The sequence below is a fragment of the Phaenicophaeus curvirostris genome, chromosome 1, assembly GCF_032191515.1.
Source record: "Phaenicophaeus curvirostris isolate KB17595 chromosome 1, BPBGC_Pcur_1.0, whole genome shotgun sequence".
In the NCBI taxonomy this organism is placed as follows: domain Eukaryota; kingdom Metazoa; phylum Chordata; class Aves; order Cuculiformes; family Cuculidae; genus Phaenicophaeus; species Phaenicophaeus curvirostris.
The window spans coordinates 196,524,527-196,549,271 of NC_091392.1; the positions used below are offsets into that span (position 1 = coordinate 196,524,527).

The window sequence follows — 24,745 nt, forward strand, 5'->3', positions numbered from 1 at the left end:
TGTTGAGATGACAGATTCACTGACAGATCACTTGTGGATTCCAAGAGCACTTATGATCCCCTCTGCAGCTGTAAACCTCAGCCCTTCCCAAAATGCAGCTACCTGCTAGACCTTTTTAGCCTGGATTTATTCAGTGGATTATATCCTTATAACAGTGTCTCCCTGTGAAAATAATTTGATTGCCGGGGGAGTTGCCTCTGCCTTTTGTCAGATGGGACTTGACTTATCAACAGTTGATGACTGTAGTTGTGGGGAAGAAGGCCATTACCATGCACCTTTTGAGGGTGTTTCCCTTTTCTTGCAACACTTTCCTGGAGCCTCACAGGTATCCTGGTTGGAGCTTGGCTTTATGTCTCATGCTTTAATAGAAGGTGGACACGTTTTCTGTGGCAAAAGGAACGTATATGTTCTTTTATTCAGATGGGATCCCAAAACAGCTGCCGATGCTTTGATCCCTTTGCAAAGAGAAGTGTATAGGGGACTGAAGACAGAAGAAGAGGAGACTGAAATAGGAATGGAATTTTGTAGAATGAACCATCAGGTTGGTGTTATGAGCAATCTCTGTATCTCATTTCAAATCAAGTATGTTTGCCGTGCTGCGGTGCTAGGTCAAAAATTGCTATGGACTGTGATGATCTGCATGTTTTTTATGATTTCCTATGAATGTTTTGGTGTTTTACTGTCACTCAATTTGCAGCCCAGCATTGCCTTGCTTAGTGCTGTGTTACTCAGGGGTACTTCTTCCCTGACCATTCTTGCACCTAAAAACTATGTCAGCTAGGTTATATTTGTGAAGTCAATATACGTGAAGTGCAGCATCCTCATCAGGAGCCTGGAATTACTGTAGCTCAAGAAAAATGCACTTCATGTGCATAAATAACTTAGCTGCGCTCATTGGTGTTTTCCCATGTAAATAAGCTTTTGGTTTGTGATATCTGTTGGCGTGGTTGACCACTGCTCGGGATTTCTGCATTCTGCACATTTATGTAACTGTGAAGGATATTACTAGGCATTGAAGAATTTTTGACAAACAGTGTGACATTTGGAGCTACTACTAGTAGTCAATAACTAGTATTATTTTGTCCTGCTGTTTTTGCCTCCCTCAGCTAGAGGGAGAATCATAACTTTAACATTATTTATTTGGAGGATTTTTTGAGTTAATTAATTTAACTCTTCACTGCCTTTGGTAGCATGGTTTTATGAGTTTTTTTAATTGATCTTATTTGTATGGAAATGCAATCTCATGTTAATTTAACAAGATGGATTCAAGTCATTGGTCAATCCAGCTGTTCAATCAAGGATCTCACTCAGTGCTAGTTATTTGGTTTAGTCTGAAGATTATGGCCACTTTGGAAACAAAAAATGAAAAGCAGCTACTGGTGGTGAAATCCTGTATTTGTAGGCAGGTTCACTGATGGGTGTTGTTAGCTTTGAATTTTCCAGCCCCCAGCAAATAAATATGGTTTTCTTTTCTTTCCACTGAGTTTCACAAATGCAAATTAAAGCATGGAAAGAAGAAGGGGAGCTCTTAACCTGAGAATTTCAGAACAGTTAGATTTAAGCAAACCACTGATTTATTCTTGGAATAATCGCTTGCAGGCAGGCTCTATCAGTTGTGGACTGTATTGTATTAATTTGCAGCAGCAAGAGTTAATGCTAGTAATAGCTTTTCCTCCAGAGAGAGAGCCTTTAGTAGATTGTTTTTACATGGCAATCTGTGATTGATAGATCAGGGAAAACAGGACCAAAGAAGGTTACTGCCTCCCAGCCACTTCCCCCTTCAAATTAAAATAATTTGCAATTTGTAGGGTGCCTTGTCGCACGTGCTGCGGGAATGAAGCAGTAAACACAGTAGGCTGCATTCCCTCAAAGCAGTGAACCCCTTACTGCATTTCTTTCACCAAACCAAACAAGTCATGTTGTTGGGAGTCCATTGAAAACAAGTGTGCTGGTGAAACAGCCCCCAGACTCCTTCAGCAAACTTCCTGTACAGTCAGGCAGTGGACCTGATGAAAGAGCCTGTTTGTGAACCTTTGGATTCCTTCCATTGATTTGTAAATCCACTTTAATAAAGTACTGCTGAAGCTAGTGAAATGAGCAACTGATGTTCAGCTTGCATCAAGTTTCTAACAAATACCTGATGCAGCTTGTGTCACTGGTGCTGGCACATGGTTTTATAATTTTTTTCTTCCCCTGCATTGGATTCTTTTGAGACGGGGGGAGTAGGGGAGTGTGGGGAAAAAAATGCAGCTTTCATCAGCCACACATTACATGGCTGCTTTATTTTTCAGTGCTGCTAAAGCTCAGCTTATTTAATATCGATCATACCAAGAACCAGCGAAGTACAGTGTTAATTGGGTCCACTGGAATTCTTGTCTCTTGGGAGGGAGAGCTTCCTAGGCAGGGAGGGCGGAGGGAGGGAAGGAGGAAGGCAGGCAGGGAGGAGGGGACCCACTGCACGCCGCATAAAATGTAAGTGCACTAGACATCAAGGCTTCTGCTTGCATCGCTGGAAAGCGGTCGCGGCATTTCCCACCCGTCCCCCCCTTTGAGAAATCGGGCAACTCTTTTTTTTTATGTTTTTTTTTTCTTTCAGTCCAGTACTACTTCTTGAATTAACAGCTTCTTTCTCCTCTAGTATTTTTCCTTCGTTATTCTTTTTTTTTTTCCCCCTTTGTGGAGGGTGCTTTTTTTTATTGTTTTCTTCTCCTTTCTGCAAAGCTGCCAAAGCTCTGCTTTGAAAACTGCTGCCCCAGAGTGCAGTTGCTTAGCTGTCCTGTCAGCATTGTTCTAATGCTCATTCCATATGTATGTCACATAGGAGCAGTACCCTCCTCCTCCTCCTCTCCCTTCCCCCCATCCATGCATTTGATTTTTTTTTCCCTAAAGACTGATTTTATTTTTTTTTTCCCAAGGAGCTTGCAAACAGGGAAATTCAAACTGAATGATTCTATGCTGTGGTTACTTCTACAGCCAAGATCAGATTTCTTTTAGAAAAAGTGTTCGCTCTGTTCCTCTTTTTCCCTGCTTCTCTTCCCTATAAGCACAAAGGCTTTAAAAACTAAGATCTGTAGTTCTTTTTGCTTTTTCGCGTTACCGTGACAGCATGTATCTCTGTTGCTGAAGAATGAAGCAGGCAGCCTGGAGTTTTTTTATGTTCAGTGCTTTTGGGACCACTGAAGAGAAGTCCGCAGAGAAATATGTACAGCAACTGTGCCAACTGAGTTTCTCATGCCTGTTATCTGTCACTTACTCTGACTAAAAGGTAAGGGATTCTTTAATTTTTTTTTTGTTCAAGGCTTTGTGCATTGTTTGTGCGGTGTCATTTGACATGTGCAACTAACTGGCTCAGGAGGGATGTGGGTTATGAAGATTTTTGTGTTAAGGTATTATAGGTCGCCCAAGCAAGGCTTTTTTCATCCAGAGGAGGAAAAAACCCTTGTCTCTTGGAATTTCTTCTCTTTTGATCTCAATGGTTCCTCCAGCTTTATTCGCAACTGATTGAGACATAAAGCTGGGGCATTATCACTGCTGCTTATCTTTCCTGGTCCTCTTTCTCTACCTAGGAAGTGCATGCACCTAGTTGGGGTGTGCGTACACCCAGTTTGGGTGTGCGTGCGCACATGTGGGGGAAAGCATATCCCCTTTACATGGCAAATACTTGGCAACATGCACGTTCTCCTCTTTTACTGTAACTAACGGTCTTCAAGCACTCTTTGCAAGGTAAGAATGCCATACTTCAGCACACTGCAGCTTATGCCTGTTTAAAATTATTACTTGGATTACAGTGCATACTGTGGAAAGTTATTAGTTTCCACAGAGACCAGTTTAATTGGGGGTATTTGTACAGCGGTTCTTTTCTGTGCTTTACATATGCTGCTTACAGGAGAGTATGAAATGTTGTTTGTTTCTTAATTCTTGAGAACAGTGAAGTTTACACTGTCTGTTAGGCATAACAAATGAAGTTATAGCTGAAATCGATTAAAGCTGCAGAGAAGCATAGCCTTACAAGGCTTTTCAACTTAGTCCTGAGAGTCATAAGATAGTTTACTAAAATATTTATTTGCACTGCATTGTAATATGCAGAAACAAGTGTGGGAGGGCATCTTCACCAAGCAGAAGTAGCAGCAAATGATGCCTAGACTGGATCATTACATTGTTTATGTGCTAGAAGTCTGTTTAATCCATAACCTTGGTGTGCACTGCTTTTTGTGTGTGTGTGTGCTGGATGCATCTTTCAACAGCCTCTTAGTTCAAGAGGGCTTTGTTTTATAAAATGTGTTTCAGCTTTGCAAGCAGGAGAAGTGCACTCGGTAACTGTCCCCTTAGCTGTGACACAGTCTGTTATTTGGCATCGTGGAAGAGGCTGATTTTTTAGCGCTTGCTGTGGTTTCTTTTGCAGGTGTTTGTGGTCTTACTTCTTAGCTGTTACTTCTTTGCATGGAAGAAGCACCTTCAGGGTGTTCATGTCTCATGCTTTGAAAATGATTAGTGGCTAACAGTTGACCAACCTTATTTAGTAATATTGCTGCATCTTGAATGTTGCACTGCTTATTTGAATAACTAGGAATGCCACCAAATAGTACTCAGTTTGAAAACAGACTAAAAATGCAAAGTGTGAAGGAAGAGAGAAAAGTCCTGTCTGCAGGCATTAATTTCTTTCTTTACTGTAGCTGTTTATAATGTCATGTCAAAATCAGATATTTTCTAACACACGCTCCATGACTCTATTTTCCCATGATTGTTGCTTTATATCAGCACTGAGAAAACAGTCATTTAGATAACAGGTTTTCATTGACATCCATTTTATAATATAGAAAGGAAGAAGCAGTAATAAGTTAAATTGGCATCTGCTAATTATGCTGAATACAGATTGTGAGCTCTGCAAGTCGTCCCTTGCTTTAATGCTGTTAGCATATTTTAGCACTGGCAACCAAAGGAAAGAAACTTGAATGTTCCTGCTCGTTTTTTAGGGGGAAAAAAATTACTTGTGAAGAAATATAAAGTTTTGGAGCTTTTTTAATGTTTTGGACAGGACAGCATCACACACATTTGGTAGCACTTGGTAAAACTGATTAGAGATCACTGAGACACTAACTTGTCTGGTGATCACTAGAATTAATTTTGACCCATGGTGACAAAACCATCATTGTCTAATATAAAACTTAGTCTTTGGTGAGGAAAATTTTGAGTGTTTCTTAGTCCGCAAATACCTGATTCTTTTGGGTCTCTGAGAAATAATAAAAAAAAGTGTTCTTAACTTAGCTGTGGTTCATACTAAACGGTGATTTTGTTCACCTCATCTCAAAACTGGGAAGCAGAAGAGCTGTTCTCCTGCCCAGATGTGCGCGTCTCTGCCTCGTGCATTCTCCCTGTGCAACAACATCTCAGCCTGGCCGTGGCACTGAGCCCAGGCTCGGGAGACGTAGGATCTCAGCTTATGGTGGCTTTGCCAGGGGACACGCTCCAGCCCTCGGTGCTGTTGGCAGCAGCAGCAGAAGACACACGGTCGGTTGTGGTGGGTCAGCCACTAGAGGGGAGACAAGAGCTGCGTTATGTTAATGTTTGTTTCCACGGAGTACCGGATCCATTGATGTCTACGTAGGGATTTGCAGTGTGCACTGGAAATACTCGATCTGACCTGGGTCATAGAATCATAGAATAACCAGGTTGGAAGAGACCCACCGGATCATCGAGTCCAACCATTCCTAACAAACACTAAACCATGCCCCTTAGCACCTCGTCCACCTGTGCCTTAAACACCTCCAGGGAAGGTGACTCAACCTCCTCCCTGGGCAGCCTGTTCCAGTGCCCAATGACCCTTTCTGTGAAAAATTTGTTTCTGATGTCCAGCCTAAACCTCCCTTGGTGGAGCTTGAGACCATTCCCTCTTGTCCTGTCCCCTGTCACTTGGGAGAAGAAGCCTGCATCCTCCTCTCCACAACCTCCTTTCAGGTAGTTGTAGAGAGCAATGAGGTCTCCCTTCAGCCTCCTCTTCTCCAGGCTAAACAACCCCAGCTCTCTCAGCCGTTCCTCATAAGGTCTGTTCTCCAGCCCCTTCACCAGATTTGTTGCTCTTCTCTGGACTCGCTCCAGAGCCTCAGCATCCTTCTTGTGGTGAGGGGCGGTCTCACCAGTGCCGAGTACAGAGGGAGAATAATATCCCTGGACCTGCTGGTCACAGCAGGTCCTCCACATGCTGGGAGTATCCAGCGGTGGTTGCATGGGACGTAGCATGGGCTGATACGGGTCAATGAACACCACGCTTCTGGGATGAACGGTGTCCTGTTACAAGTTTGGACATAGCAGAAACATGTCTATGTGTTGTCCGTGGCTTTCTGCATGTGGAACTGCCTGGTGGTCACTATGTGTAACCTCCCTCTTGCCTGTCTTGGATGGGAGTGAGCCCAGCCTTGGTCCATGTGTCCAAATTCATTCTTTTGTCTCTGGTGGAGATTTTTGCTATGAATTTGAAAAGCGCAGGAGGTCATACGTTCTTGTTTGCTTCTCACATCTGTAGATGACTGCAGCATGCGCATAGATTGCTTTAATCGGAGTCCAGTGGCGACAGGTGGCTGGTAGGCGTTGTCTCGAGACCTCAAAAGTTCAAGAAAATGTCTGTCTTTCCTTCTTGGGTGCCTGAATCTTCTTCTGTATGATCATATGTAAAATTTTTACCTGTGGTGATGATTTGGCACATAGATTTACCCTAAGTTGTTTTATTCTTCTCTAGAGGATGGATATCTTCAACTTAAAGTATTACCCTGGGTGATGGGGATGGGCACATGGGGCACTACTCCATACAGAGGTACAGGGCTAAGTGAAGGTGGGAGAACTCCCAACCAGTGACTCCTCCAGGTCAAGGTGAGGTTTCCTGGGGATGGGAAGTGCAGGAAACATGTGCTTTGGGTCTTGGTGTGGTGTGTTACACAGTGCTGTAACTCTTGTCCTCATGTGAGCCTAATTTTGCTAGAAGTGATATCAGAGTCTTTTTAGTAAGACATTATGATTCTGGCTTGAAATTTGGAGTTTCTTACTCTATTATGTCCATGTGTGAAATGCAAAGCATATTTAATGAGCAAATACTTCAAATGCTTCCAAATTAATTAAAACCAGTTCCACATCTGGAATAAATCCAGTACCTTTGATGGATGGCTTCAACTACATGGTTTTTCCCTCTTGTGAGAAGCCCTGTGAATATCCCTGTGTGGATGCCTCTGAAAACCAGAGTGACAGAGTCCAGGTTTACTTTACAAAAGAGAGCAATCTGAAGCCCACAGAGATCAATGGGATCTTGGCCTTTATTCCAGCAGACTTTGGATAAGACCTAATAATGTATATAAGTACATAATATGATGTGCCTATGCATAGTCAGATATTTTCAGGGTTATCCTTTCTTGAAGGTAACTGTGCAGATCTTAATTGAAGTGTGTTATTTCTCATGGTTCAACTGCTGTTTAAATTCATACAGATTTCATTGAGGTTTGAAATAGGCACCACAAACAAAAACCACGTTTTTATAATGAACTTTTTTTTCTTCTCCCTTCTCTGTCCCAAAATGTAAATCAAATGATTAGATTTTTCTCTGTGGCAATGTTGTGATTTAAACTGACACAACTAAGTGACCTAAAGATAGGCTCATTGGATAGATTAAAAATGCAGAGTTGGATTGTTTGAACTGCATTTGCATCAGAATAAGAAATGGCTGGGTGAGTTGGCTGAGGTGGCCATGTAGAACTGTGGAGGGTTGTTCTTTGGAAAGCCTCCGAGCTGGGAATTCTTTTCTGAGCCATAAATAAATAAATCTTTGTCCTGAGCAATTAATGAATACTGAAGTCTGGGTAACTTTAAGCTGTTTGGGATATTTAGAAAAAAAAACATAGTGTGCTTTTGTTAGTGTTGTTGATTTCCATTCTTCCCCACCAATTATTTCCATTTTAAAGGGGGAGAATAACCTTATTTATTTTTGCAGAAAGATGCTGATGAGAATGTTTTTGCCAGCTCTGTTCTGTAAAAACACTGTTAACTCCCACATCAGTTTCAACATGTGTTGCACCAAAATGGTGCCCCTGAAACTTTTGATCTTCCAGATAGAGATCGGGATTGCAGACAGCTTAGTGCTTCAAATACCTTGTCTTTGGAGTTGTCCGCTGGCTGCTCATGCTGCTTACTCCAGGAGTGCCAAGAAAATTATCTTGCAGTGATCCTACTGTGAATGCGTATAGAGCTTTTCCAGGGGATCTCAGTGTGTTTTACAGACCAAAACTAATTAAACCTCACGACATTCACAGCAGGCAGATAAGAATGATCCATAATAAGTAAACTAAAACAGAGAGAGGTAAAGAGCTCAACTTTCCCATGGTAGTGAACAGTGACATTCCCATTGAATGGAGTTATATGTGCCTTGTACCTCTGGAAATGAGGCCCCTGGTGACCTGGCCAGAGCACTACCCTTTTAAAGATGGACATTGTGGAGGCAGTTAATATTTGCAGTTTTGCATCCAGTTCTTGCCTCTTAAAGATTGACTTAGTTCAGATCCTCTCAGCGTTTCCTTGCTGAGTAAGTTCTGGGTGACTCTGCATAAACAGTGACATTTTGGAAGGTTGTTGAAATGTCCCATCACCCTTCCAGACTGGAGTTTTCTAAATTAAACAGCTTTGGTTGGAATTGTAACTTTATAGTATCATTTTACATTAAGCAGAAAGTGCCTGACTAAGTGAACCAGCTCTCGCAGGGCTGACAGGCTTTGACCATTGCTTAGTTTTGACTTCATTGATGTAGTGTTTCCAGTAATTCCACCTCTGATGTGGTGTTTGAGAGAGGATTGATATTCTCAAGATTACTGCTGTGGTCACTGTTGGTCATAGGCAAAAGAAAAAATGCAGCGCTGGTGAAGTGAGTGAGCTGGAGGTACAGTAAAAGGGAGTGGGAATGAGAATGTTCACTTGCTTAACTGCTTCAAGTACAAGAGTGCAAGACGATGCCTTTAGAAAATATTTTCTTTAATCAGTCTGTTAACTCGTTTATAAAATTATAGAGGAGGTTTAAAGAAGGCAATCTAACAAGAGATCTAGGGAAGCATCAGATAATTATGGTGCTATAAGCCAATTTTGCAGATACACTGATACAATGCAGAAATTGCCATTAGGGCATGCTGTAAAACTGGGATAGAGTGACAAAGAGAGAGAAAAAAGGACTAGTGAAAGAAAGCTATGTCCCTCATTTCTATAGCCCTTTAAGAAAATATCTTGGGTATAGGAGCCAGCTAAAAAGGTTAATTGGGCAAGATCAGTTATTGTGGTGTGTGAAAGTGAGCTTCAGAGGAAAAATCACCGGACAAAGCAGTGAGGTATTTTATGAGATGAAGCTGATTGTGGTGCTGAGAAATGAGGATCAGCCCCATGCTGATATAGAAGATGAAAGGTGTAAGGAAAGCAACAGAATTTACTGAATATGTGAATTTGTTTCAGTGATGCAAGACCCCTCAGAGCAGTGTGGGTGGAAAGAGAAAGGTGGATAAGTTCCCTTTGGATTTGCACAGAGGTGACAAGGGTTACAACAGGAAAGTTTCTGAAAATACAAGGGACAGGGCACCAAAGCAGAGGCAGCGTGGAGATGATGGACCTTTTTTTACCAATGAGAACAGTGCCTGAGAGCATCCAAAAAAGCGTTAGAGTTACATGACTGTATGTGAAGTTGGGTAGGAGCTGGCAGTTGGGTTACCTTTGCACTTGGCTGTATCTGCCTGAGGCCACACTGGAAATACTACATGTAACTTAGGCTATCTACTTACGTAAAGGGTGTTACATTCATGGAAAAGAATGAGCCAAAGGGAATTCAGTTCCACCAGGATGTGAGAGTCACAGAGAAAGATTACAGGGGCGTCTGATGGAAGAAGCGGGCACGTTGAGGTATGTGCTCCTGTAAAGCTGTCACGAGTGCTGGAAGGAAGGAATACTAAAGTTCATCCACAAAGTGATGGGTGGTTTAACTTGGCTGGAACTGCTTTATATTTAGTTGTTGGGTGGAATAAGCTGCCACAGAAATGAAGAAAGTAAGCAAATGCTTGCTGAAATTGAGCCTAAAAAGTGAGGGATTTGGCATGGCAATCTAAATGCTAAAACCAAAGAGCAGGTTGTCTTGGCTTCCTTACTGTAGACCTGCCTGTCTTCCTAGGAAGCATCCCTGAGATCAGACTGTTGATATTGGAGCATAAATATCATTTTTTTTAAAATTAATTTTAATGATGTGGGCATAAGTCAGTTTGTGTTTGTGCTCAGTTCTAATGAAATGGATTTCAGACCAATGGGCTCTGGAGAAGAGTGGAGTTCCTGTATTTCTCCCGTTACACATCTGAGTTTGCTGAGCAGTTGGAGCAAAGGACGGCATCTCTGCTTCTTTTGTTGCTGGTTATGCAGTTTAATCTTTGCTTATCATGGACATTTCTGCAAAACTCTCATGAAGGTGAATATCCCTGAATACAGGGACTCTGTAACTAGATGCTAAGGGGGCTGTTCATACAGGGCAGACAAAAGTGTCCTTTACGCCAAAGTATCTTGTTAGTTTTTTGTTTTGAAGCTGTAGCATGTCTAAGTGATCAGGGTGTCACACACTAATAAAATGGCCCGTCCCCTTGGAATAGACATTCTTGATGGTGATTTAGAAGGTGCATTTATACAGTAGTCTCCGACTTCATTACTACGCTGTTTCCTTGGATACTGAACATTTTGCATATAATTATGAGTGGGACGCTAACAATGCTTGATAGTTCTAATGGTTTTAATAAAGTTTTTCAAATTGCTTCGTTAGCAATTCCCTTTTTTCCTTTAGTTTTCTATAGCAGAGAGAAAAAAAAACAAAAGGAAGTGATTGTTGTCAGCTAATTTGCACAACTTCTTTTGAGCCAAGAACAGGTTTTATTTCATAAAGTGTGGAAATCCTGCATGTTATTTGTGGAATTATGTCGCTGAATGGCTTGTAAATAGGAGTTGAAGTGCTACTATTCATTGCAATATCAAATTCACACTGTTTGGGAACAATCTTACAGTAACAGAGAAAAAGCTGTTTAAATGCTGGGCAGTAAACAAAATTTGTTATGAGTGTGAAAGCATTTAAATACTTCATGTGTCTATTTAAGACTTGGGTATTTTGATAGTGTTCAGTATGTTTCTCGAAGGTACTTTCTGCTCTTTACACACCATCTTGGTTGCCTCAGCTCCGGCTGTTGTTTGACAAACAGTTTTAGCTGCCATGGACATGGACAGTCTCTCTCCCGCCTGCCCCAGGAACCCATTTCCATCTCCCTCCCTTTTGTTCGCAGGCATATTTGCAATAGGGCAGCTCAATCCCCAGTGAGAACAAGATCAACAAAAAACACAATAAAAATGAAGAGGGGGGGAGGGAAGAGGGTGAGCCTGGGACAGCTGCTTTGGTGGCCACAGCCGCTTATTCTGCCGTAAACTGATAACCAGGATGTGGCTTGAAATGATTGTGCCTGAATATAATAGGTCTTTGGTTCAATTGTGCAGAGCGTCTGCAACTCTTGCGAAGTTGGTAGGAGCGTCAGGCTGTGATGCCCGGGCTTGTGTGGTGAGGCACTGCACGTTGTGGCCCATTGCTGATCCTGCACACGAGTGTGCAGCTCTGTGTGTGTTATCTCCACAGCGCGCAGCACTTCTGCTTGTCCCACTTGCTGCAAAGGATGCATTCCTATTCACTTGAGGGATGTCTGTGCAGGAGCAGCATTTTTTAATGTCAAAAAATCCAAAAGTTTTCATGTTCTTTGAGAACCATTGGACCTTAGGATATCCCCTAGAAACACAGCAACAAGGGATTAAGCTCTTAAATGACTGTAACAGGCTGTGCAGCTGCATGAGGGCACCTGAGCATGGTGAAACGGGCTGTACATGTGTGCATGTGTATATACACCTTCACTCACTAGCAGTTTGCTTACTCAAACCATTTTTTCAGTTTTAACTATTTTTTTTAGTGTTAAAAGAACTACTTTATGTTCATACTAATTAATTTTCTTTAGAGAAACAATATAGTGTGTAGTTCATTTAATAAAATAAAATAATTTTTCCACAAGCCACAAAATACAGAATTGAATACAGTAGTATTTGAACATAAATTCTAGGGATACATGTGAGATGGCTCTTTTACAGTACGCTCAGTTTTATTGCAGTCTTCGTAGTGGCTTTCATATGCCAAATGCTATTGTGAACCTTTTCTTATAAGAAAGTTTTAGAAATATATTATAGCCACAGACATTTTCTCCTTATCCATAATAGTTTCGTAAGTGAGTCATGCTTCTTTTTTCCCCCTTCTGTATGGATTTGTAATTTTGCTGGGTTTGTTTTGGTAAGCTGATGCATTGTTATTTTATAACTCTTAACTTTTTTGCTTTCATCTTAAAAATACAAAGGAAACAGGTAATGTGGCTTTAAGTCAGGCAAAGTTATTTCTCATAACTTTGTTCTTTGACCTGATGCTCTCTAACACAGGTTTTTAGGTTTTTGGTTTTTTTTTTACTTTTCTAGACATTTTCAGGGGTCAGATTGAAACGGCAGCTGACTTTCAATCCGTGCATAGATGAGTTTGAGGAAGAACAACTTTATTCAAGTAGGGCTTTGCTATGTGAAACTTCATTTTAAATCAGTGTTTTAAATTCAGCAGCAGCAAGTCTCACTTGGTACGAGCTGACATTTGTTATTTAGACTGGACTCATTTTATTTCAGGTGAGTAGCTTTCCCCATCTCTTGCCAGAATTGAAAAAGTAATAAAATGGTGAGCGTGCGACTGGGAGACACGTGGTGTTAGTTTGCTTCTACTAGATGCACAAAGATGAAACATTCATCTGCCTTTGGCCAGGACAGTCCCTGGGCGCTGTACACCAGCACCTTTGACACAGGGCAGGAGCAGCAGAGCAGCTCAACAGAGCCGTATTAGATTTTTGGAACTCCAGATGGTGATGTGGCAGGATGACACATGGTTGCCAGCACTGCTTTCTCCCCTCCTGGTCCCCAAACAGAAGAGCTGGAGCCAGTGGCTGACTGTGTTTCAGCAGCTTGGGGAGATGTGACCTGCCCCATTTACTGGCAAGCGCTAAGTTGGATGTTCAGCACCATGCCCTGAAAGGTGCTTGATAACTTTTCTGCTTGTCAAAGCTTGTAATGGATGAGGTGGATCCCTTTGGGAAGGTATCTGCTGGGGCTGTGGAGAGTGTGTGTGGTGCAACTGCAAAGTAGGCTCCCAGCAGAAGGGGAGAAGTCCAGATCAAGGAGGCTGGCAGCAAGATGGGGTGAGACAAGATGAATGCATGGCCAGAAGGACAAAGCCTGATCCCGTCTCGTGTGTTTGGGTGATTTACCTCAACCAGTGTTTGGTGTGCATATGGTGCTTGCTTTCTGTCCAGAGTTTGAGAAAAAAGATTAGCAAAGTTGCAGATGATCCTGACTAGAGAAGAACATATGAAGAAGGGGGAAGCATTAAGATGCACCTCTTCTTCCTAGTGGCTGAACATTTTCAACAACATAATGGAGTTATGACGTTGTTGTTGCTGCTATTACCTCTGCCGTAGAGCTCTCTATTTAATGATCGGTGTCTCCAATTAACTTTCCAAGATCTAGACATAATTTTGAAGACCGAACTCAAACTTGTGACCTGTGAATAAATGGTAATTTCTGAACGGTAGCCACCGCAATGGTGATGAGAAACACAGCTGTATGATTCTGTGTTTTGGAAGTGAGGCCAGTGATGCTGGTGAGCATTGCTTTGTAGGGAAATCTTCTTCAGCCAGTGAGAGCTGACAGCTGGAGTATATGGATGAGGTCTTCTTTGTATCCTGGAGCAAGAAGCTTGAGCCATTTGTGCCTGTTTACTGACCTAGAAATGGAATGAGTGTGTGCCGCTTTCGGGGCAGGTGTAGGTGCCTTGCAGTCAAAGCTTTTCTGACAACCGGTGAATGTGGGTGCTTCAGGGAAGAGCCACTATGGTCCTATTACCCATAAGGATTTCAAGGGGTTGATAGCAGTCTGCTGTGGAGTAGTTGCTTATTCCCAGCTGGGCTGGTGGTGAGGCTTTCCATTCATCTGGGCTGCTGTGCTCGTTTGAAACACCTTTCATGAAACACCTTTCATGGGGAAAGGGTAGATTGTAGCTCTGTAAGGCTGTTGTTGTTAGTTTTCCATGCAGGATTCCTGTCAATATTGGAGGGAACAAGCTTCTCCCAAGGCGACCATCAAGCTCTGTTAGTGAGGACGGCTAAAAAACCCCACAGCTCTTTTTCTTTCTTTTCTTTTTTTTTTTAATGCTTTTGACATATGAAACTGGCTAATAAATGAAATTATCCTCCTTCTGAGGTTCTGCCTCTAATGTCAAATATTTTAAAGGCGCTTTTCCAAAGTGGTTATGGGAGCTCTCGATTAAGAGGTCCCTCATTTAATCTACCATATGCTGATTGCCATGAAGATATTTTCAACAGATACTGTGCACCCGTGTCTATCATTCTCCAGGACATAACTAGCTGCTGGGCTGTAGATGACTGTGTGGCTAACTGATGGCTTATGGGTAACCGCTTTTCTGGCACAGAAATAATGGGTTGTTTGTTCCTCCAGTTGAAATCCTGATGTGTTTTGATGTTTCTGATTTACATTTTTAGCGCTGTTCCTGATACTGTTCAGTGTTCTGGGAATGGTCTTTAAACTTTGTGTTTATTTTGGAGCACTTTCCAGCAAACAAATATGTGATTAGCAATTAATGGTCATGCTATAAATAAACAAGAGCAAACAGCTTTAAATGGTGATCTCTGATGTGTTGAGCTTTTAATTGGTTTGTGCATGCAAAGCTGGACCTTACCAAACATGGAACGGGCTTTGAGGGACTCCCAGCTGTGGCTGAGTTGGAAAGCTGAAGCCATAGTGGTTTGACTTAATGTCTGGTTAGCTAAAAAGTGGTTATCATCTCAAATATCTATGCACGGGCTGACCACTGGAAAGGGACAGAAGCATGCGTGATTCATACGTGGGTAGCTCGTTGGAATGCAGTGAAAATTTCAGTGGAACGGAAGAGGGGTGAACTAGATGGCATTTAAGTATCCCTTCCACCCCAAACTATTCTATGGTTTTATGATACTATGGTTGGTGCTGGGGTGTGGGTGCCTGGTGGAATTGCGACCAAAGGTTCTTCCGTGCAGCCAAGGCAGATCTCTGTCTGACTGCCACCAGCACTCCCTTATACGCTTCAGAATTAGCGTGTTATAATATCCCATGCAAAATAGTTGGATTCAGCACCTTGTGTGGGTTCAGGTATTTCTAATGCAGACACTATGGTACAAAGCTTTCTTCCTTGCAGTGCTTCGGCCTTACCACATAGGCTGGAAAGTGAATTTCTGTGTTTTTGTCATAACTTTTTTCAGTATAAGGCTGACTCCATCTACTTTTCTATTTCCCACGTGATTTCTGCAGTGTGTATTCCACATCTCTGAGAGAAACTGTCATGTATTTGATCTGATGTATCTGCATTTCTTCTTACTTGGTTAACCAATTTCCGTGGCCTGAGCTGGATGTGGTTTTAAAAAAGTGGTGGCAATGGCCCTTTCTTTAAATGCTGCCTGTTGGAACAAACTGCAGCCTTTCTGACTTTTTACACTGGAAGACTTAGAAAGCAGAAACTGTGTTCATCAAGGATTGTTTCTCTTTCTTTTTTTTGGGTTTTTTTTTCCCCCCCTTCTCTCCCACGAACACCTCTGGGCTTAGGGTTGGTCCAGATTTTCAGAAGCTACTTCAGAGGGCCAATGGGAGGCCATTTCTGGGGAGCTGTCCTTCAGAAAGGTGGTTGCTCCACAGTGGCTGGAAGTCAGACCCCTGTAGACATCCCGAGTTGGTTGTAGACAATTTAGCCGGCTTGCTCCAGAAGCAGCTCTTGTGTTATGCCTGCAGCACAGAAGCAGATTCTAGTGCCTTGTGGATTCCTGCCCCATCAAAAGAAAAAATGTTCACTACTAAACCTAGGTTTCGTTCTCAAATCTCAAACTCGTTGAGAATCTCAATCAAAATATTTGCTCCTTGCTCTTCAAGCATGATCTCTCTCTATTGCTATGTGTCACAGCCACCTCAAAGAGAAAAAACATGACAAAATCAAGAATGTAGTTCTTAGCCTCAAGAAGGATTTATTTTTTTTTCTCCAGAGTTATAAGATTTAGCTGGTTCTCAAACTGTTATTCTGTTCAATTGTGGGCTGTTTTTTTTCTTAATGGCACCTGAAAGGACCTGATAATTCTGGTCTTCTGATACTTCTTCCTAGATTGCTCAGGCAGTGCCATTTTCTCAGGTCACCTTGAGTGTCACTCCTGCATGGACCAAGCACCATCAACTTATGGTAGAAACTGGAGGATCGGGAGCTTTGGCTGAACTTTAAGAAAAGCCTGGTGTGCCATGGACAGGAACATGCCTCTGCATCTGTGCATCATAAATGACACTGTGTTGGCTAGGGGAATGTGTCCCTCTGTGCTACTAACCAGTCCTTCTGGCTTGCCTTACGCGCCAGGTCCCACACTGTCCCTGCTCATCCCTCTCCTGCATTTCCCTCTTGTTCCTATTGACTCTGTCCATACCAGCCTTCTCAGCACTAACTGCCCCTGCAGGGACTAGTACCACTGAGACCACCTCTTTGCCACTCAGCAAATCATTTTGGGACAAACCTGGAATTGGGCTTATCCCAAGGTCTGACATGGAGTGAAATGCTTTATTCCACAGTCCCTTTGTAAAATCTTTACTGGACTGTCATTATTTTGACTTAACATCTTGTAATTGTAGAATCATCGAATGATTTGGATTGGAAGGGACCTTTTTAAGATCAGCTAGTCCAACTCATGAGTCTTTTCCCATAATTTCCATTTCATGTTGTGTTTTTTACATGGAGTTGTCAACTAGAAAGGAGCTTTTGTATATTCATCTCTTCTTCAGCCACGCTCATTTTACCCATATGTAAAAATCAAGACCATTAGAGCTGCCCTTACTTCACACACAGTATCTGAGGGAGTTACGTAGTACTTTTTTCTCCGGAGCATAATAGTTTATCCCAGTTCTTACACCTACATACCTATTATGGCTCTGGAAACAGTAGTTGTAAATCTCGTAGACTTCTTTCTTATTACAAACTATATCCAAATAGTTTATACAAGCTTGTGCAAGCTGTCAGAAGGAGTATGTGCAGCACCCTGAACACAGAGCAGACCAGCAGCACCGGCTGGTGGTGTCTGGGCTTAGTGGGGATGGGTTTGCAGGAAAACTACTATGGAAGAGAGTGGAGAGTGCAGAGTGGCAACTGAGCCTTGTTTGGGAAAGGCGGAAGATGCTTTTTCAGCTGTAGGGACACCACATTTGCATCGGTACTGGGCTGGGGCTCTCACAGTGCTTATTTCACTGCTGTGTTTTGCCAGCCATTGTAAAAGGTAAAGATTGAGTTGCTCTAGGGTTTTGTGTAAGAGACAAATGTTTTTATTACTTACATTGTAGTAAAGGTAACACTGAGAGAGAGCCCGGTGAATCATCCTGCTGAAGTCCCAATGTATGCATCTGGAAGATGCTGCGTGGCAGGGTGCAGACCTGCCTGACGGTCTTCAGCAGCTCTCCATGTGCGTGAGCAGAGCCCTTGCCCCTGAGGCTCAAGGGTGCAGCTCTGTAAAGAACTGACTGTTTGCAGCAGTCCAAATTAACGTGTGGTGAAGCCAGAGCCAGGGAAGGACCAGCAGTAACAGGAGCGAGACTACACAGTCCTGGATTTTTGACACTGACATTGTACCTAGAAAGAGATTTCAAAGAACGGCTCCTCGGATGGGAGTCAGAGTAGATGTAAGAAATAGTACCCTTGAGTGCGTTTTGTAAAGAGGCACATAGCCCCCATGAAAATAGCTGGCTCATTTTGAAACTGCCCCAGTGTTTCTTTATTTTACAGTGATTAAGAAGCAGGAGCCTGGGGGAATTGGAGATACACAAAGCATGAAAACTGAATATCAGTCTTTGTTTCCCTTGGGGCAGACCACCAAGGGGCAAGCTGAAATCCCTTGTAAGGTGGTTCCCAGGAATTCCCTTTTGACAGATCTCGCATGGTGGCAAATTATTCCTCTTCCCGTACAATTATTTCTCCAAGCCATGTTTCATCCTCGAAGGGGAAAGGAGAGACTGACAGACCCATTGCACCCGCTCTCCAGGAAGAAAAACGACACCTGGCTCCTGCTCGCAAGTGGAAGCATTTGGTGATGAACTGATACTTGGCAAAAATTGGTGTTGTATGGAAAAATCCCCAGCACCTGCTAGCAAAACAAAGTTATTCATAACATACGGCTGGGTGGCTAAATCTTTACTTCCTAGAGACGGCCTGGAATGACACTTGCTACATGCTGAGCAGCCTTTCTCCTTTGTGAAATTATATGCAGGCAGCAGGAGGATTTGCAGCTCTAAGGAAGGTTAGGATTTATAGCGCTGTCTCTTGCAAGGGCTTACTCTGCAGAAATGGTCATTTTGTCTTCATCTTCTCTTTTTGGGAAAAAACACATCATGATATAATCATATATATGGAAAATCATATCCTTGTGTTCATCGGGGAGCAGGTAGCCCCAGGAATATATTGCTTGCAGTGAATCTATCAGTGTCAATAGTTTGGTTGTTTTTTCCTCTCCTGCCCAGAGTCTAACACAAATTTTTAACTAATTTCTGAATGGCACAAATTCAAAGTTCTTACTCTATATTTTGATTTCTTTTCCTGGCCAGTAAATTGTTAGCCTTTCCTAGCTTGGTAAATTATTATGGAGTGCAACTCAAGGAAGATGTTTGGCTAGAGAATTGCTATTTAAATGTGCCTTTTCCCCCTATTCTCATTTGAAAACATGATAGTAATATTGCATATGTAATGAGGGATGAGTATAGAAATAAATTAATCACTCTATCTCTCTAGCGTGTGCTTGAGCTTTGCTAGTAGAATGACACCTTGGTCTATAAACTCATAGATCAATATGTTCAAAGTGACTGAACTATTAAGTCCCATGTGTTTTGAAGAGTTTTCCATAGTACCGTGCTATGGAAGAGGTTCCTTCCAAGAAAGGGCACTGACTTACATGGACTCCCACCTCCTTCTTACAGTGTTGAAAACAGACTGTGAAAAAGTCCTTGCATCACTCAACAAGAGTTGGGCTTGTTTAGCTGAGAGAAGAGAAGCTTCCAAGGAGATCTTATAGCTGCCTTCCAGTACTGAAATGGGGCCTACAGGAAAGTGGGGATGGGCTCTTTATCAGGGAGTATAGTGATAGGATGAGGGGTAATGTTTTTAAACTGAAGGAGGGTAGATTTAAATTAGATACTAGGAAGAAATATTCTGCTATGCAGGTGGTGAGGCACTGGAACAGGTTGCCCAGAGAAGTTGTGGATGCCCCATCCTGGAGATGTTCAAGGCCAGGTTGGATGAGGCTTTGAGCAAACAGATCTAGTGGAAGGTGATCTGGCACTAGGTGATCTTTAAGATCCTTTTCAACCCAAACCATTTTGTGATTCTATGATATAACAGAATTTGGTTAGCTAATTTTTGAAGATAATTGTGACAAGTCTCCGGGGAAAGGACTAATAAGTCCAAATTGTAGTATTTTTCCATACCATGAGTTCACCACTCCTGTCCTGTGTGAGAAGGTACCCTCCCTTTCCCGGTTCTCCAAGAAAAATACTAATGAAGGTGAAAACCTTTAAGTCAAGTTTTTTTGACCCTTTTTCCCCATGGACACAGGCTCATAAATACCTTGACTCAGAATTTTGTTATCTGAAGTTGAGACACTGTTTTTTCTCCTCCCAGCCCAGAAGACACTATAAGTTAGAGTTTCATTGAGTCCCTGTGGTGAAGATGGAAGATAAAGCACAGATTATTTTCTTTTCTCTCAAAGGGCATGCAGAAGGTCCTAAATACTTATGTTATATTGTATGATCTAGTCACATTGCCTAAGTCAATCTATCTGATGGTCAGCTTATCTCATAGGGTGTAATTAGGCTTGGAGAGTAAGCAGGGAGAGAGGAGAAGGATTTTTATTTTCCCTGCTGTGACCTGTTAAAAGTTTGTTCCTCCTGCTTGCTGTATTAGTTTACCTGCTATATTCTGTATATTCTGTCGAAGTCTCTTTGGCTCTTGTTTAATATTTTCAGAGTTTACCAAAGAGGTATATGTATGTGTGTGTACATATATATATATAAAGAGTTTAAGTATGGAAATATTTGGGATTAGAAGAATTACCCTAAGGAGAGGGATTCAAACAAAAGATCACACAGCACTTTGTTCATATCTGCAGATTGAATTTGAGCTGCTATTTTGGTGTGCAGGAATCCTTGACAGTTCCTGGGACTTGAGTCTTCCTTCTCAGTCTGGTAGAGTGTTATGTTTGGATGCAGCCCAGACGGGAGGTTGCTAGAGCCAAAATGAGAAAAAGGAATGATGCTCATACCTCTCACAGTTCCTCTAAGGAACATCAACTACCTACAGGTCCCTGCAGCTATTCTGCAGGGTCAAATAGTTAATCTCTTTTCAAGAAACAAGGGAAAGTGATCGGAGAACTGAATGTGAAATTATAGAGCTGTCTGTGGTTTTCAAGTTTATTTTAAAGCTTATTAAATATCAAGATGTATCATTCTATTTCACCATTCCTTCCTTCCTTCCTTCCTACTTCAAGGTCAGAGTATTTAAAGTCACCTGGAGTGAAAAGATGCTGGATTCCTACTTCGTGTTATTGTCTTGTCACCTCCTTGGGCAGTTAGAAAGAGAGTTGTTTTATTTTTCAGTTGCTGCTTTTGTTAGAGCTGTTTCTTTTCTTCAGATTAACCATATCAAGGCATAGCTCCTGCCCAAATGTTTAGAAATCCAGCAAAAGTAATCACAACCTTTCTCTTCACTGGAAATAATAACATTTTTTTGACATAAAATGCCTTTAAAAGAAATGCCTCAATTTATGGTGGGTTGCTTTGTACTTTGTTTCTGTAACCTATCACATTACATTTCCTATGAGTTCGATATGTATGTATTATAAGCTCTTAAAAACAAATATCCCAGAAGAAAGGAATTCAGTAAATGAATAAAACATTCTTGAGTAGCCCAAGTGGTGGTTTAATGGCTCATCCATTGGGACTTTCAAATAATATAACCGCGGTGGCCATAGAAATAGATGGACAGGTAAATAACTTGCTACAACTCTGAATACCACAGCTGAAATGAAATCAAACTCTAAAAGTGCTGCCTGATGTGAAATCCCAATTTTGCCAGTCCCAACCCTGACATTATACCTAAAAATACACAAACTGTGTGTTTGTGTATACACGTGTATGCATAACTAAAGTATGTATGCACACATACACAAACACATGTTGTTTCTAGGTGGAATTTAGTGCTTCAAGACTGATTTTGATTACACTGAACCACTAAAACTTTGTAGACTATTGACATGACTGGATTTACAGAAGTGTTATTTGAGATTAAGTCTTAGCTCTGGCTTTCTCTATAAATAAATAGATAAATGGAATGAGATCTTACAGTTGCCATGTTATATTGCCTGGGATATACACAACTTTTTCATTAGGTTTGCCTAATCACATAGCTTTGTAAATATCTACTTTGATGCCTGTCTGGCATAGCAGAGTCTGTAACCTTGGGTATAGATAAGCTGAAGGTGAAGAAGTTTTAAATATATTTTGCCTGTAGCAATTAATTTCTCAGGAAAACTGGTTTCTGATATCGTAGACCTGGAAACTTGGTGTTCATATCCGTGAATGATGGAGAGAAGCCAGCTGAGACTGAACTATGTTGTGCACAGGAGAAACAAGACCACCAAATGAAGTGCAAATAAGATTAGTTTTGTGACACCATTGTTACCTATTTCTGGGAAGCTGCTGTGCTGTGGTGAAATAAGCGCTGGATGCTCATATGAAACATAGCATCATTCTCCATGGTAAGCCAGCAAAAATCCACATTCCTAGGGAGAGTCTGGTATTGCAGTGTAGACAGAGGTTGCCAAAGCGCTCTTACTGAAATGCAGCAACACAGTTATTTGTCTGTTGAGTATTTTAATAATGCCACACCACAGAAGAGACACAGCTGATGCTGGGCTTTTATTTTTTTTTATGAGTTGGATTTCTCTCATTAGAATTTCTCATTCCCCTTGGCTGGCTTTTCCTTAGTAGCATACCATATATTGTATTGTTGTATTTTATACTTGAGAGCATCATCTCCCATACTAGACTGAAGCAGCAGCTTTTAGTGGCAGTACTCAAAATGATTCACATAAAGCCCCATGAAAATAAGGGACTTTGATATTTTCACACTGGTGGATTAAGTTGATGAATGTTGCTGTGCTGAAAAATAAAGTGTCACTGCTCTGATCTTTTAGTTGAGTGAAACGGCAACAACGACAACAAAATTCTTTCCTAGCTGAAGTAGAAAAATTCCATCCAGAATCTCCTGGGGTAAACATGAGTACGGGGAGAGCACAGGGAGACCTGGTCTCTCATGTGCGTAAAGTGTATTGGAGAACTGTACATATTTGATATATAAACTGTATGGGTTGAAATGTTCACAGGAGTCACATGTTACGTGCACAGTGGAGTGGGCATATTCAGAAAAGGAGCTGCCACATGTAGTTCTGTGGGAATTTGCCTATTACTGGGGAATGCAGATCCAGGAGGTGATGTAATTATACATTTTAATTTTGTTTTTAAAAGGACTTTGCTTATTTTGTTGGTATAATAGAAGAGAAATAAGAAGCAAACAAGTTGAAGGGGGAGAGCTGCTGGTGAAAATAAGTGTACTGGAAGTTGAGTGCCTTGATAATTGATCAAATTGATTAATGTGTTAAGCAATAGGATATAGACTGTGGGATCAGGAAGTTAAGTGTTTTGTGTGAACATTATAACATCAGTGCGATAAATTAATTGCCATTAGTACTTAAAAGTGCAGTAGTCATTCAGTTATATTGGAAGTGATAACTAACGTGAATTCATATTCCATAACTTGCATACAATTTATAAATCTCCTAGGGGATGTTGAAAATTTAATTTAACCCTTGTCATTATCGACAACTTTTCCTATCCTTTTCCACTCTATATTCTAGCTTGGAGAAAACTACGTTTTCAAGCAGCTTTTAAATGACAATGAGAACAATGTATGTGTGAAGTGGCTTTTTCAATAATTGTGTTTGAAAATTGATTTTTCATGATTTACATGAGTGGCAGCAAATGTACTCTGTAACAAAGAAGCTTATTCAGAACACTGTCTCACTGTAAGCGCCTGCCCAGTTTCCTCAGACTCCTTTCATTTCAGTGGCAAGCTCACAGCTTCTGCAGCACTCTCAAGCAACCTCCACCCAGCGTCTCTGCTTACCTTGTCTCCATTTAATGTTCCAATTCAGATCCCTAAAGTGAGGCACTGGGGCTATTCTGCAAGCAGACTGTACGGAGGAACTTCACATCTTCTCCAAATGGCTAGTTATTAATTGCATTTGAATACTTACTTTTAAATGAGCATTCTGAAATCAATGGAAGGGCTCTCACCCAGGTGACTGGAGTGGGACAAGCTAGATTGAGTCAGACTGCCAGCAATGTAGCTGTGCACCTTATTTGTAGGCAAATTCTACTTGGGGTTGCCAAACTGAAATGTAGTGCAAGTTCAAATTCACTCGAGCTGAGCAAGGCTGTGTTTATGCTTTTGCCGGGTGGGATGGCCCATTGGCAGCAGAACAGGCAGTAGATTGGAAGGGGTCTTTATCCTTCTTATGTTGGGATGACAGAAGTACGTAGTGAATGAAGTGTTTGATGGATGTATAGAAAAATGTGTTCTTCTGTGTCCCCATCTAGTGTATGTTACCCAGTGTAATTGGTGGAAAGTGGTGACAATAATTACAGATGTGTTGTGGTACATATGCAAGAATGGAGTTAGTGTCTGATAGGCTGTCTCAGCTGTGATGTTTCCTAAGCAGGGTCTTCACCTGGGAGCTTTATTGAGCACTTTTATTTTCTCCCTTGTATGTGCATGCACATGTATATGTGTATGCAACGGCATTTAATTAGCTAAAATTCTTCCTTTATTTTGATTTTGCTGAAAGTGTCTATAATTAAAGTAATAGCTGGATAGTGACTTTTATGTAATAAATGTTCTTGGTGGCTCAAATTTCATCAACCATGTGATCTTTCTTAACAGTCCATAAGAAGATGGGTAACATTTGACTATCGCAGTACTACATACCTAATGAAAATCCTGTCTCCATTCCAAACATTGCGACTAAAAATGAGTTACCCAAAATGCTCTGAAAACAAACCATTTTAGGCTTCGTTGCAGCTACAAAGTTGGTGAAAAAAACAATATTTTCTGTATGTGGTTCATTCTCTTATATAAACTTAATCAAATGCTTACGTCTGATACTAGTTCTTTTCAATATGATTATTCTAGACTGTGTCCATGTGTGTATAGATGTTGTAGGGTTTTAGGATTATTTTATCTTAAAAAATTGCATAAACATATATCTTTTGTTATTATGTGCACATGCATGCTTATTACACACTCATACACATGTAAAAATATAATTCAAAACTCATTTGTGTGTGTGTAGTGTTCTCTCTTTCTATTTTGTTAAATATACAGTGACTAAATATTGCATATGTTTTATTTTTAATTAGAAATTTAGTGAGTAATTTTTTTCATTACAGTTAACAATACAGTTTCTGTCTC

At 41.3% G+C, this 24,745-nt stretch overlaps 1 protein-coding gene across 1 annotated transcript in view; it reads left to right on the top strand.

The window, feature by feature from the left end:
* The first annotated feature begins 3,635 nt into the window (after nt 1-3,635).
* The window catches only part of FAT3 (FAT atypical cadherin 3), a 345,812-nt gene continuing 324,702 nt past the window's right edge, over nt 3,636-24,745 (top strand). The window contains exon 1 of the mRNA XM_069883426.1: nt 3,636-3,723. The gene's annotated coding sequence lies outside the window, so the exon portion shown is untranslated. The remainder of the gene's footprint in view (nt 3,724-24,745) is intronic.